Source organism: Rhyacophila brunnea, unplaced genomic scaffold, assembly GCF_057557595.1.
Source record: "Rhyacophila brunnea isolate RB1 unplaced genomic scaffold, BYU_Rbru_1.0 scaffold_21, whole genome shotgun sequence".
NCBI classification, from domain to species: domain Eukaryota; kingdom Metazoa; phylum Arthropoda; class Insecta; order Trichoptera; family Rhyacophilidae; genus Rhyacophila; species Rhyacophila brunnea.
The window spans coordinates 34,012,668-34,024,482 of NW_028232871.1; the positions used below are offsets into that span (position 1 = coordinate 34,012,668).

The window sequence follows — 11,815 nt, forward strand, 5'->3', positions numbered from 1 at the left end:
TTTGTTAGCTTAGGTTAGGTTTTCATTCTTAAATTCATGAATTTTGCCAAAACCAGCTATGAAAATTGAATTAATGTGAATCTAATAAAATTGGAGACCGTATAATATACAGTCATCTCTTTCCGCCACGGTGAAATGTTTTACGTACAATTTACATGTTACCTTTCAACGAATGAAATATGAAGTAAAATATGACAGAGAGGTTAAGTATTTTTGGATGAAGTGTGACAACGTGGGTTAAAAAAAATACAAAAATCCTCGTCCTTTGGGTCGTGCAATCCTTAGGATTAGCCTCCAACACCATATTATTTTTCAATTAGGGTATAAATACCAATACTTTCAAGACAGATTGAGAATATTAAAGTCTTGTTCAACCAAACATTCGTCCATTTTGACATGGCACTATTTTCTATAACATTAAGTTAACGCCTACAGTTTGCACCAATTATTACTTTAACTCCTAATTTCAAAGTTTGTTTTTCTCTTATCTGGAAATTTGTACGTAAACAGTTCACCGCAGGACACTTATTCGTGCGCCGCAGTACGTGAAACATGAGTTCGTGCAACATTTAATCTAAAGTATATTTGTACGTATGCTACAACATGTGGAGATGTCTTTACTAGGTTAGGTTAGGTTAGGGTTAATCTAATTGGAACAGTACTATTTGCAAACTATCGCCGCATTTTGTTACAAATGTATTCCACGGTGAAATGTTCAAATAAATTCATAAAATGTTATACGAACTCATATTTCAGGTACTGCAGCGCAGGAATAAGTGTCCCACGATGAACTGCATACATACAACTTACATGTACCTCTTTTTCTATATCTCTCCTGGGTACCTAATACTCAGTGACTTAACAATTTAAATACCGCTAGCATCTAATCGCATTTGATTCACCGCAACAATAATATCTACAAGTGATACAAAAAATGAAGTCACTGCAATTACCTTTGACCGTTTGTGTGAATATTGTGAGTCATCAACGACGTCCAAGTCGGTGATCAGAATGAGAGATATTCATGCCACCTACAACATCAGGTGAGTGCCTGGAGTCTCTTTATTTCGCCATAAAACATCCAATACAGTCCACTTATTTATCCACCACTTATGATATAATATAATAATCTATAATAATCGGGAGATTATTGCAGAATAAAAGAGGAGCTTATATATCATAAAATTAGAGATTGGAAAATATATTTATATTTACTGTAGGCATAATTTTGCCACGCGTGACTATAAAAAAGCTCGTTCAAGTAAACTTTCCCGGAAAAGCAATATTGAAAGTTTAAAATATTCATGGAAAATCTCGTCACGTTTTGTTCAAACGTAAATCACACCGTCTTACTGGTCGTACTACTTAATAAAAGCATCTATCATACTTTACTCGGAGGGTATTAAAAAATGACGGATGTTAAACAAAGGATTAGGGTTAATGAACTTTCTTGAACGTACGGGACAATACAAATGAAGATAAAGAGTTCATAACCTCGTTTTTGCTCTTAAAATTTTCTTGTTGATGAACTCAATAGAAATACTTGATTACTTTAATCTGTCACGTTTCAGTATCATATAGAAAGCACAAGATTACGCCATTTATCTTGGTCTAGAATCTCGTTCCGAGCCTCTTGCCATGCTATATAACTGCAGCGCGTGGATCGATTTTGTAGCATCGCTGCAGGGTAAATGTGCGTCGACTACGGAGACAAAAACCGTGCGGTTAAAGCCTAGTAGTAGGTACCTATATAAGTCTTAAAGATTAGAGATAAGAGAATACTTTGAAACAAGTTACTGAAATTAATAATATTGTTTTTATGTATTATGTATGCATCAAATTTTAGTAGGATTATTGATGAAAACAATGGTGCATACACTTGTCTATATAAATAATGAATAACTGAAGAAGGTTGTTTCAAAAAAACTCTTCTGCAAAATATTTCAAATGTGAGTTACAATAGTTCTGCATTCAGCTGATGTTCTTATCAATTAGGGATGATATTATACCTCTTTGGAATGCTTTTTTCTCAAGTGCAAGCTGGATTTTGTGCAAAATTTGTTTTTTAAAGATGTTTTTGTCATTAAATTGCGCGTACGAGATGTATACGTAGTGTTAATGACCCTTCATGCATACAGAAGAGATTCTGACACAGAGAAGAGAGTTTCCTGTTCATGAAATAGCAATAGAATGAACGGACATAAACGTTTACTTCTGTGAATTAAAACGTTGATATTAATTAAACTATACAGTTTCCATTATAATTATGCGATGAATTCAAAAGTATGTCTAATACAATTTAAATTCTTAATGGTAGCAATTTAAATTATTTCAAATGAGTGAAATTCAAATTTAAATTACTGTTTACCTGAACAAAGAGTAAGTTGTTTGGAATTTTATTGTCGGAGTAGTCTGTCGTGATTTTCGCGACAATCTTTGTGAAATTTGGAATGCCTCTAGCTACACTTCGAATAAACTACCAAGTTAAGGATAATAACATCAGAGGTAGAGAACACAAAATGGATATTAATTGTGTGACTACCCATTTTACAACGTTTTTATTAGGTCGTATTCTTATTTGTCCGGTGGTTGTTTATCCAGTATAAATCTTGCAATCGATTTTTAACTAACTTTCAGACTTGGTAGACATTTTTGAAACTTTTAGAATATATCAGAACATTTTCAGTTAATTCTGTTTTGTATGAAAAGTTATTTCGGAAGAAATCCGTAATCCAATCCACTATTATTGGTTGCTAAGTAGATGGTCCTTCAACTAAATTATTAATATATACGTGCGTTACTATGGAAATGAAAATGACATTTCAGTATTCTATATTTTTTGTTTGTTTGTTTGTTTTTTATTTACTTCATTTTAAGTACAAGTTTGAGCATAATAATTGAACAGAAAGTTTAAAAACGTTGTACATAAAAAGTTATTTTTATCTTGTAAGTATTTAACTGTAATTTTTATTACAAGAATTATTGCAATCAGACTTTAATGACGATAAAAGACAATATTAGTTTAAGACTGACGTACCATTCCTATTATGTTAGATATACATATTATAATATCGCCGGAGTATTACTAATATTTAATTCGTGTTTCGTTTATGTGACTAACTTTAATGTACATTATTAAACAGAGGTAATTTTTGAATAAAACATATCCTTTAATACAATTTGAAGTATATACTACATTTATCCACACTAGATAGTTATACATTATTACAGCCATCCAATGGATAAGGAAGCAGACAAGAATACGCGATGTGATAGAGTGGACAACCGCTAGACAAATGGTGCCATACAGTGGTTTCCAAGAGGTACTAAACGTCTACGGGGATGTCCTAAAACCCGTTGGATATACAAACTCAAAAAATCGGTGGATGTATGTAGCAGCAAAGAACTAGAGACTGATAAGAGTTGAGGGAGCTAGGAGAGGTATTCGTCCAGCTGTGGATAGACCCCGGCTGGTGATGATGATTACAGCGATACGCACAGTATTGTATTGAATCTACGACTTATATAATAATAGTGCTAGTGTGAACATGGGTGTCTGTAGGTCGGATGTCGGTGAGAATATGAGTCCGATATATTATTAGCGTAGGCCTATAGCGTCGTGGGTCCCAGATTCGAATTCTGGGTCTGGCAAGTACACATATATTATTGTTTTTCAATTTGTGTATGAGTCAGAGTATGGACCTAATAGGTTGAGCAAGTGGCTGATATCCATTTCCCGTAAAAAATATCTGTTAATACAAACCTCCACTCTGTGGAGGTCCATAATATGATCTTATTAGGATCGGACACGGTTGACAAAAAATATTATCGGGATAGGGCGGGGCTAAGCTACAATTATGCAAGGAAACGAAAAAAACCATAGCGTTTTTATACACGTTTGTGTATAAAAAAATATATGATTATAATACATCGGAATGGGTAGGTCTAATTATGAATTTTTCATGTTAAAAATACGAAGATTTACGATTCCTGCCGAAACATTACGAAACGCAATCACGTAGTTCTTAAGCACCCATTCCGGAAAAATAAAGTCTAACCTATTTCAAAAGCGCGGCACGTCTCTCGTCCTTTTCCAACGATTATCGTCCACAACAAACAATCCAGATCAATTGGTTTGGGCATAAAGTCAAACGACAACATTCTTCCGTGGTGAGTCAAGTTTTATTTCGATTTTAGTCTTTTTATATTAAGATATCAAAACTTACAGAATATTGGCAGACCTCGACCTCCGGATTCGATCCCCAGTGAGGATACAATACATTGATATTATTTTTCCAAAACCTAGGTGTTTATGTAATTATTTCTCTTATACTACTAAACTACTGTCATTGGGTCGCATTACCTGTTGTATTAGAAAAAATAGTTATATTATATACTTACTTGTGTATATATTAGGGTAACCGGATAAACAGAACATGAAAAAATAGAACAGCCAGGGGAAAAATAAAATCATTTTGCAGTATCTAAATATTTCATAATTTAATACTTTAACTTAAGAATAAATATTTCATTTCGAGATTTTAAAATTGACACCTCGTATCTGATATTCAATATTTTTAATAGGGGGTAGTTAAAATGTTATACAAAAGCTATTAATATAATCTATATATATAAAACAAAGTCGGGTTAGTTACACCATTTATAACTCGAGAACGGCTGGACCGATTTTTACGATCTTTGATTTGTTGGATTTGTCTCCGCCAGGAATAGCAGAATAACTATTAAAACATCGGAAAAATTCACAGAAAAGAAAATTATGAATAAAATAAATTTTCTCATACATTTTGACATTTTGAACAATAAATCTCGCGCATTCGAAAATAAAAGAAAATCACAAAAAATTTAAATCAGTATACAACGCCAACTCTGATACATGACAGAAACAATAAACAAGAAACAAACATAGAAACAAAAGAATGAACATGGCGTTGTGTTGCATTATCTTTTGACAGTTGATTTAGTTTAGCCTCAGATAATCCTGAAAGACTTTCGTAGTATATAGCAGTAATTATTGTAGATCCCGGCGAATTTGTGAGGAAGTAGTCCTGCCTGAATCTTCTTTGCTTCTCCGACTGCGTCTATCAAATAAATCAAACGAATGCAAACATCCCAAAATTTTCGTTCGATTGAATTTAACGTCACATGATCTTATCGTTGGTATTACTCATTATATACCTACCAATTTCAAAATTCGCCCTTCGGACTTGATTCGACAATCGATCTCCGTGAATAATCATTACCAGCTAGGTGCACAAATAGCTATTTCGATCGTGATTTTCAAACGGTAAGTTGCCTTCGAAGATGTTCACTTTGTGAGGTTTTGAAATTTGTGATTGTTTGCGCATCTATAATTGCTTCATTATGTAATTTTGAATTGTGTGATTAATTTTTCAGTGTTATTTACAATGCCACGAGCCAGAAGATCTAATCTTTCACAACGAAGCCGTAATGCAATTAGACTTCGGAATATTGTTTATCAATCCACTGAAGATGAGCAAGAAATCGCACGAGAAGAGCGCCGCGTTAATATGGCTCGACTTCGCGATTCACAAACACAAGAACAAAGAGTGGTATTACGTCAAACGGCTCAATTGGCAATGAGAAATCGTCGAGAATATCGCACAGATCAACAACGTGATAATCTTCGACGCGCAAGAAGAAATGCTTCAAGTGTTGATTTGAATCGAGTAGCGTTTCAATACGATTGCACAATTGATTATAGCTCGCATGTTTTTGTTCGAATTGGCCCAATGGAGGATGTGTGTGACCATTGCGGTGCATTGAAGTTCGATGGAGAAACGCCTGGATTGTGCTGTCTCAGTGGCAAGGTGAAATTGCCATTATTGCCTCCGCCACCTGAGCCATTGCATTCATTGCTTCGTGGCGAAACACCAGAATCACGACATTTTCTATCAAACACTCAAAGATACAACGGATGTTTCCAAATGACTTCATTTGGAGCAGACATTATTGAAGAACGCGGATTCAATCCAACATTAAAGGTAATTTCTGCTCGAGAGAATAAACGTTCATTTTCTTTTGGTGATCATAAATCAGTAATTCTCACTTCGCTTTCGACTTTACAGATCTAAGGCCAAATTCACCATCGAATTGGATCATTGCAACCGCTTGAAGACGCACATCATAAATTCATCCAAATTTACTTCATGGGCAATATGGACGAACAACTTGATCGGCGTCAAACGATCAATACGGCAATGAAAAGAGCAATTCTTCAAGATCTGCAGCAACTACTTCATGAACATCATGCATTGGTTCGGTTGTTCAAAACTGCTTTGGATCGCATACCAAGTGATGACTACAAAGTTGTGATCAGAGCGGATAAACGACCCGCTGGAACACACGAACGCCAATTTAACGCTCCAACAATAGATGAAGTCGCAATTGCGATTATTGGTGAAAACTTGGAAACGCGCGATATTGTACTTACACGTCGCGACACTGGACAACTGCAAAGAATATACGAAACACACCGTTCATACGATGCATTGCAATACCCGCTGATGTTTTGGCAAGGAGACGATGGATATCACTTTAATATCAAGATGATAAATCCATTGAACGGTGAGTATCGATTTCATAATTTTCATTTCAACATGACAATAATTTCACTAATTTCAATGATTTCATTTCAAGATGATAAATCCATTGAACGGTGAGTATCGATATCATAATTTTCATTTCAACATGACAATAATTTCACTAATTTCACTGATTTCATTTCAGGTGTGGAAACCAAGAAGGTGAGCTCGATGAATTATTACGCATATCGTTTGATGATTCGTCAAAATGCTGACAACTATTTGCTGCGATTTCGTCGATTGCTTCAGCAATATTGCGTCGACATGTACGTCAAAATCGAGACGGAGCGCCTCACTTTCATTCGGTTGAACCAAGCCAAACTGCGTTCGGAGGAGTATATTCATTTACGCGATGCAATCAGCACCGAAGGAGATGCAGCTAATGTTGGTCGATTGACTATTCTACCAGCGACGTACATTGGCAGCCCACGTCATATGCATGAATATGCGCAAGATGCAATGACATATGTTCGTCATTACGGTCGTCCAGACCTATTTATCACCTTTACATGCAATCGGAAATGGATAGAAATTGTTCAACTACTGCTCCCCGGACAAACATCAAGTGATCGGCACGACATCACCGCACGTGTCTTCAAACAAAAAATCCTGTCGCTGATTAACTACATTGTTAAGCATCGCGTCTTTGGGGATACTCGATGCTGGATGTACTCAATTGAATGGCAAAAACGAGGCTTGCCGCATGCACACATTCTTATTTGGTTAGTCGAAAGAATTCGACCAGACCAAATAGATGACATCATATGTGCCGAGATTCCTGATCCCGAAACCGATCCAGACCTGCATGATGTTGTAATTACTAACATGATTCACGGACCGTGTGGCGCCATCAACCCCCAATCACCGTGCATGGTCGACGGCAAGTGTTCAAAGCGTTATCCACGAAATTTGACGGCGGAGACTATCACTGCCAACGATGGTTATCCACTGTATCGGCGTCGATTACCCGATGATAACGGTAGAACTATCACAACGAAAGTGAAAGGAAACGATATCGTGGTCGACAACACTTGGATTGTTCCATATTCACCACTTCTTTCCAAAACATTCAAGGCGCATTGCAATGTGGAGTATTGCAATTCAGTGAAGTCCATTAAATACATCTGCAAATATGTCACCAAAGGCAGCGATATGGCGGTTTTTGGCGTTCAAACTCCCAATACCAACGATGAAATCACGCACTATCAAGTTGGTCGATATGTGAGCTGCAATGAAGCGATTTGGCGTATTTTTTCATTCCCTATTCATGAACGTCATCCCACTGTTGTACATTTGGCGGTGCATCTGGAGAATGGTCAACGAGTTTATTTCAACACATCGAATGTTGCTCAACGTGCTGAAACACCTCCAGCGACAACATTGACCAGTTTCTTTTCGATTTGCCAAAGCGATCCGTTTGCACGAACGTTACTCTACTCTGAGATGCCACGTTATTACACTTGGAACGCTTCATCGAAGAAATTTCAGCGTCGGAAGCAAGGCGATGCAGTTCCTGATCATCCGGATGTGCGTTCTACTGATGCTCTTGGTCGCATTTACACAGTTCATCCGAAGAATGACGAATGCTTCTACTTGCGGTTGTTGCTGGTGAATGTTCGTGGGCCAACATCATTTGAATCACTTCGAACAGTCAACGGTGTAGTGTGCCCAACATTTCGTGCTGCATGTCAACAGCTTAATTTACTTGAAAACGATACTCATTGGGACATGACAATCGCTGAAGCAATTGTTTCTGCATCTCCAAGTCAGATACGTACATTATTTGCTATCATTATTTCGACATGCTTCCCATCGAATCCACCTGAACTGTGGAACAAGTACAAGGATGACATGTCAGAAGACATTTTACACCAAATTCGTGTCAGTTCAAGGAATCCCGATCTCGAGGTGAATGAGGAGATTCATAACCAGGCTTTGCTTTTGATCGAAGACATGTATTACCTCATATGCGGCAGTTTGTTAGTCAAGTTAGGCATGCCAACGCCACATCATGGAATGAACGACGCTTTCAATCGAGAATTGGAACGTGAACGTGAATATGATCGAGATGCATTGAACCAATCAGTTCGAACGAATGTACCACTGTTGAACCCCCAACAGAAGGAAGTCTACGATACGATAATGACGGCAATTGATGATGGAAATGGTGGCTTATTTTTCCTCGATGCACCCGGTGGAACTGGGAAGACATTCCTCATGTCATTGATTTTGGCCACTGTTCGTGCGAGATCCGAAATTGCTGTAGCAGTTGCTTCTTCTGGGATAGCGGCCACGTTGCTAGAAGGATGCCGAACGGCTCATTCAGCGTTGAAATTGCCGTTAAACCTTCAAACGACTGAAAAACCGACATGCAACATTGCGAAACACTCAGCAATGGCCAAAGTTTTGGTAGCAAGTAAAATCATCACCTGGGATGAATGCACAATGGCGCATAAACGCGCGTTGGAAGCACTCGATCGAACTATGAAAGATCTGCGCAATGACTCGAGGTGTTTTGGAGGCGCAATGATTCTACTATCTGGCGATTTCCGCCAAACACTACCAGTCATTCCAAGATCGACCGCTGCCGATGAAATAAACGCTTGCCTCAAATCATCGACTCTGTGGCGCTATATGAAGAAACTTCAGCTGACGATAAACATGCGAGTTGCATTGCTAAACGATCCATCTGCCGAAGATTTCTCCAAACAATTGCTGACTATCGGTAACGGCCGTGTTCCTGTCGACGAATCAAACGGATTGATTTCTTTTGCGCAGAATTTTTGCAATTTCGTCTCAACGAAGGACGACCTCATCGACAAAGTGTTCCCGAACATCATTGCTAACCATAAAAATCACAATTGGTTGAGTGAACGAGCAATTCTTGCGGCAAAGAACAAAGATGTGGATCACTTAAACTTCACAATTCAAAATCAAATCGTTGGTCCACTGCATTACTTTAAATCTATCGACAGTGTAACAAACGAAGACGAAGCAACCAACTATCCGACTGAATTTTTAAACTCATTGGATCTGCCTGGCTTGCCACCGCATAATTTACAACTGAAAGTTGGTTCGGTAATCATCATGCTTCGAAATCTGAACCAACCAAAACTATGTAACGGAACGCGTTTGGTGGTGAGAAATCTTATGGGCAATGTGATTTACGCGACGATAATCAAAGGAATGTTCAAAGGTGAGGAAGTTCTCATTCCGAGAATTCCGATGATCCCAACCGATATGCCATTCGAGTTTAAACAAATTCAATTTCCGATTCGTCTTGCATTCGCCATGACGATCAACAAATCACAAGGCCAATCCTTGAGTGTCTGTGGCCTGAATCTAGAAAATGAATGTTTCTCTCACGGTCAATTGTACGTAGCATGTTCACGTGTCGGCAAACCATCCGCTTTGTTCGTTCTCGCACCTGACAACAAAACAAAAAATGTTGTATATCACAAGGTGCTTCAATGAAGGGAATCGACTTGAGTGCAACCCATCCAGCAAATAGTTTAACAGAAACAGTGCAACAATGCTACGCGAATCATTTCGATTCGCTTCAATAAAGCAAATGCCTTGCTGCCACGTGAATTACATTCATTTCAATGTAAGTAATAAAAATACTTTTCATTTTGATTTGATTTTTACACATTTATTGAACTCAATTTATTTTAACTTACTAAAAAACTGAATTTAATTCAGCTAATAAGTTAACACAAAATTTATTGTTTCTGAGGCGGTACGAAGTTCGCCGGGTCAGCTAGTATTAAATAAAAACAAAAATATGCATAGTGCAAAAATAATTTAGTTCATTTTTAATATAACTGTTAATATAATAGTCCTGGCGTCCAGTTGTCCCATTCCCATCTGGTGCAGAGATCCAATGCATTGGACGAACTGCTGAATACAATTCCTCATAAAAGAACGATGCGACTATGTTTAGGAAAAAGGACGTAACCCTCGATTTTTCTAAAAATGCTTTTATTAGATATTAACAATGTATGCAACTAAATATACGTTTTATAAAAAGGAAGTAAGCCGCAAATGCCGAATTATTATCTAAATTTAGGTTTTAATTGAGATTAATTAATTTTTTATTTATGGAAAAAAGCATTTATCCTCAATTTTAATGATTTTTCTGTAATAACTTCTTTAATTATTATTAGATCGAAATATATTACACCAAATCATCAATCATCATGCATCCAATGTCTGTGCCTATTTAAAAAAAATATTAAACTAAAATCACTCAAAAAACATTTTTTGCCTCTCCTGTAAAATTTGGTTTATGAGGGTTACGCCCTTTTTCTTAAACACGGTCGGATGGATTAACCTTCACACATGCTCCGTAGAGGAGCGAACGTGGTAGTATTCTGATTACTTTAATCCATATATTGTATTTTATTTTAATAAATGAATTATTAACTATTTTATTATTGTTTTGGTTTATGTTGATTACTCAATTACTAATTTATGCGTTTGTAAAAATATGAGCGCTTTTACTTCCAGAGCTTTACAGTCATTTATCTTTTAATAACCTAATACGGAGTAAAGGTTATATGTTTTGAGATAATAGATTTCACGTTAATGGTTTTCACAGTAAAGGTGAATGTTCAACCTACAAGAGGCGCCTTGGGGAAAATACGAAACTTACAATTTGAGACATTTTATTACTCAATAATTCAAAGATAAACTTACAATTAAAAAAGGTATACAATGTGAATTCGTTGAACGATCCCATAATGATTTATTGTATACTTTATACAATCTGATGTGCGATAGTATAAACATAAGTCATATGGCAGGTCACAGTGGAATCAGTAAGGCATCAATCCACGCAATAGCTTTTGGTTTGGCCTAATGTATGGCTGAAACTCCTCTGGGCATTCATGTTACATGACTCCACGATGTGATCCGTGGCTTGATTCACACCAGACTCGTAAAGTGAGCACTAGATCAAGCCCCATATCCATGGCCCTCACATCTTGAAGCAGGCCCTCAGGCTAGGTTCTTTAGCGGGCCCCACTACCTATCGCTATGGTTAAAGGCAGTGTGACGCTCCACAGTTCTTCTTCTTTTTCCACGGCGCTACATCCCGGGGTGGGATTTGGCCTCCTCCACAACCGCTCTCCACTCACTCCGGTCTCTCGCCACACTTCTCCAGTTACCGGGTCTTCCTATATAAAGCCAGT

General features: G+C 37.2%; 1 pseudogene; it reads left to right on the plus strand.

The window, feature by feature from the left end:
* The first annotated feature begins 5,549 nt into the window (after nt 1-5,549).
* Nucleotides 5,550-6,789, plus strand: LOC147070969 (uncharacterized; annotated as a pseudogene).
* The last annotated feature ends 5,026 nt before the right edge of the window (nt 6,790-11,815 follow it).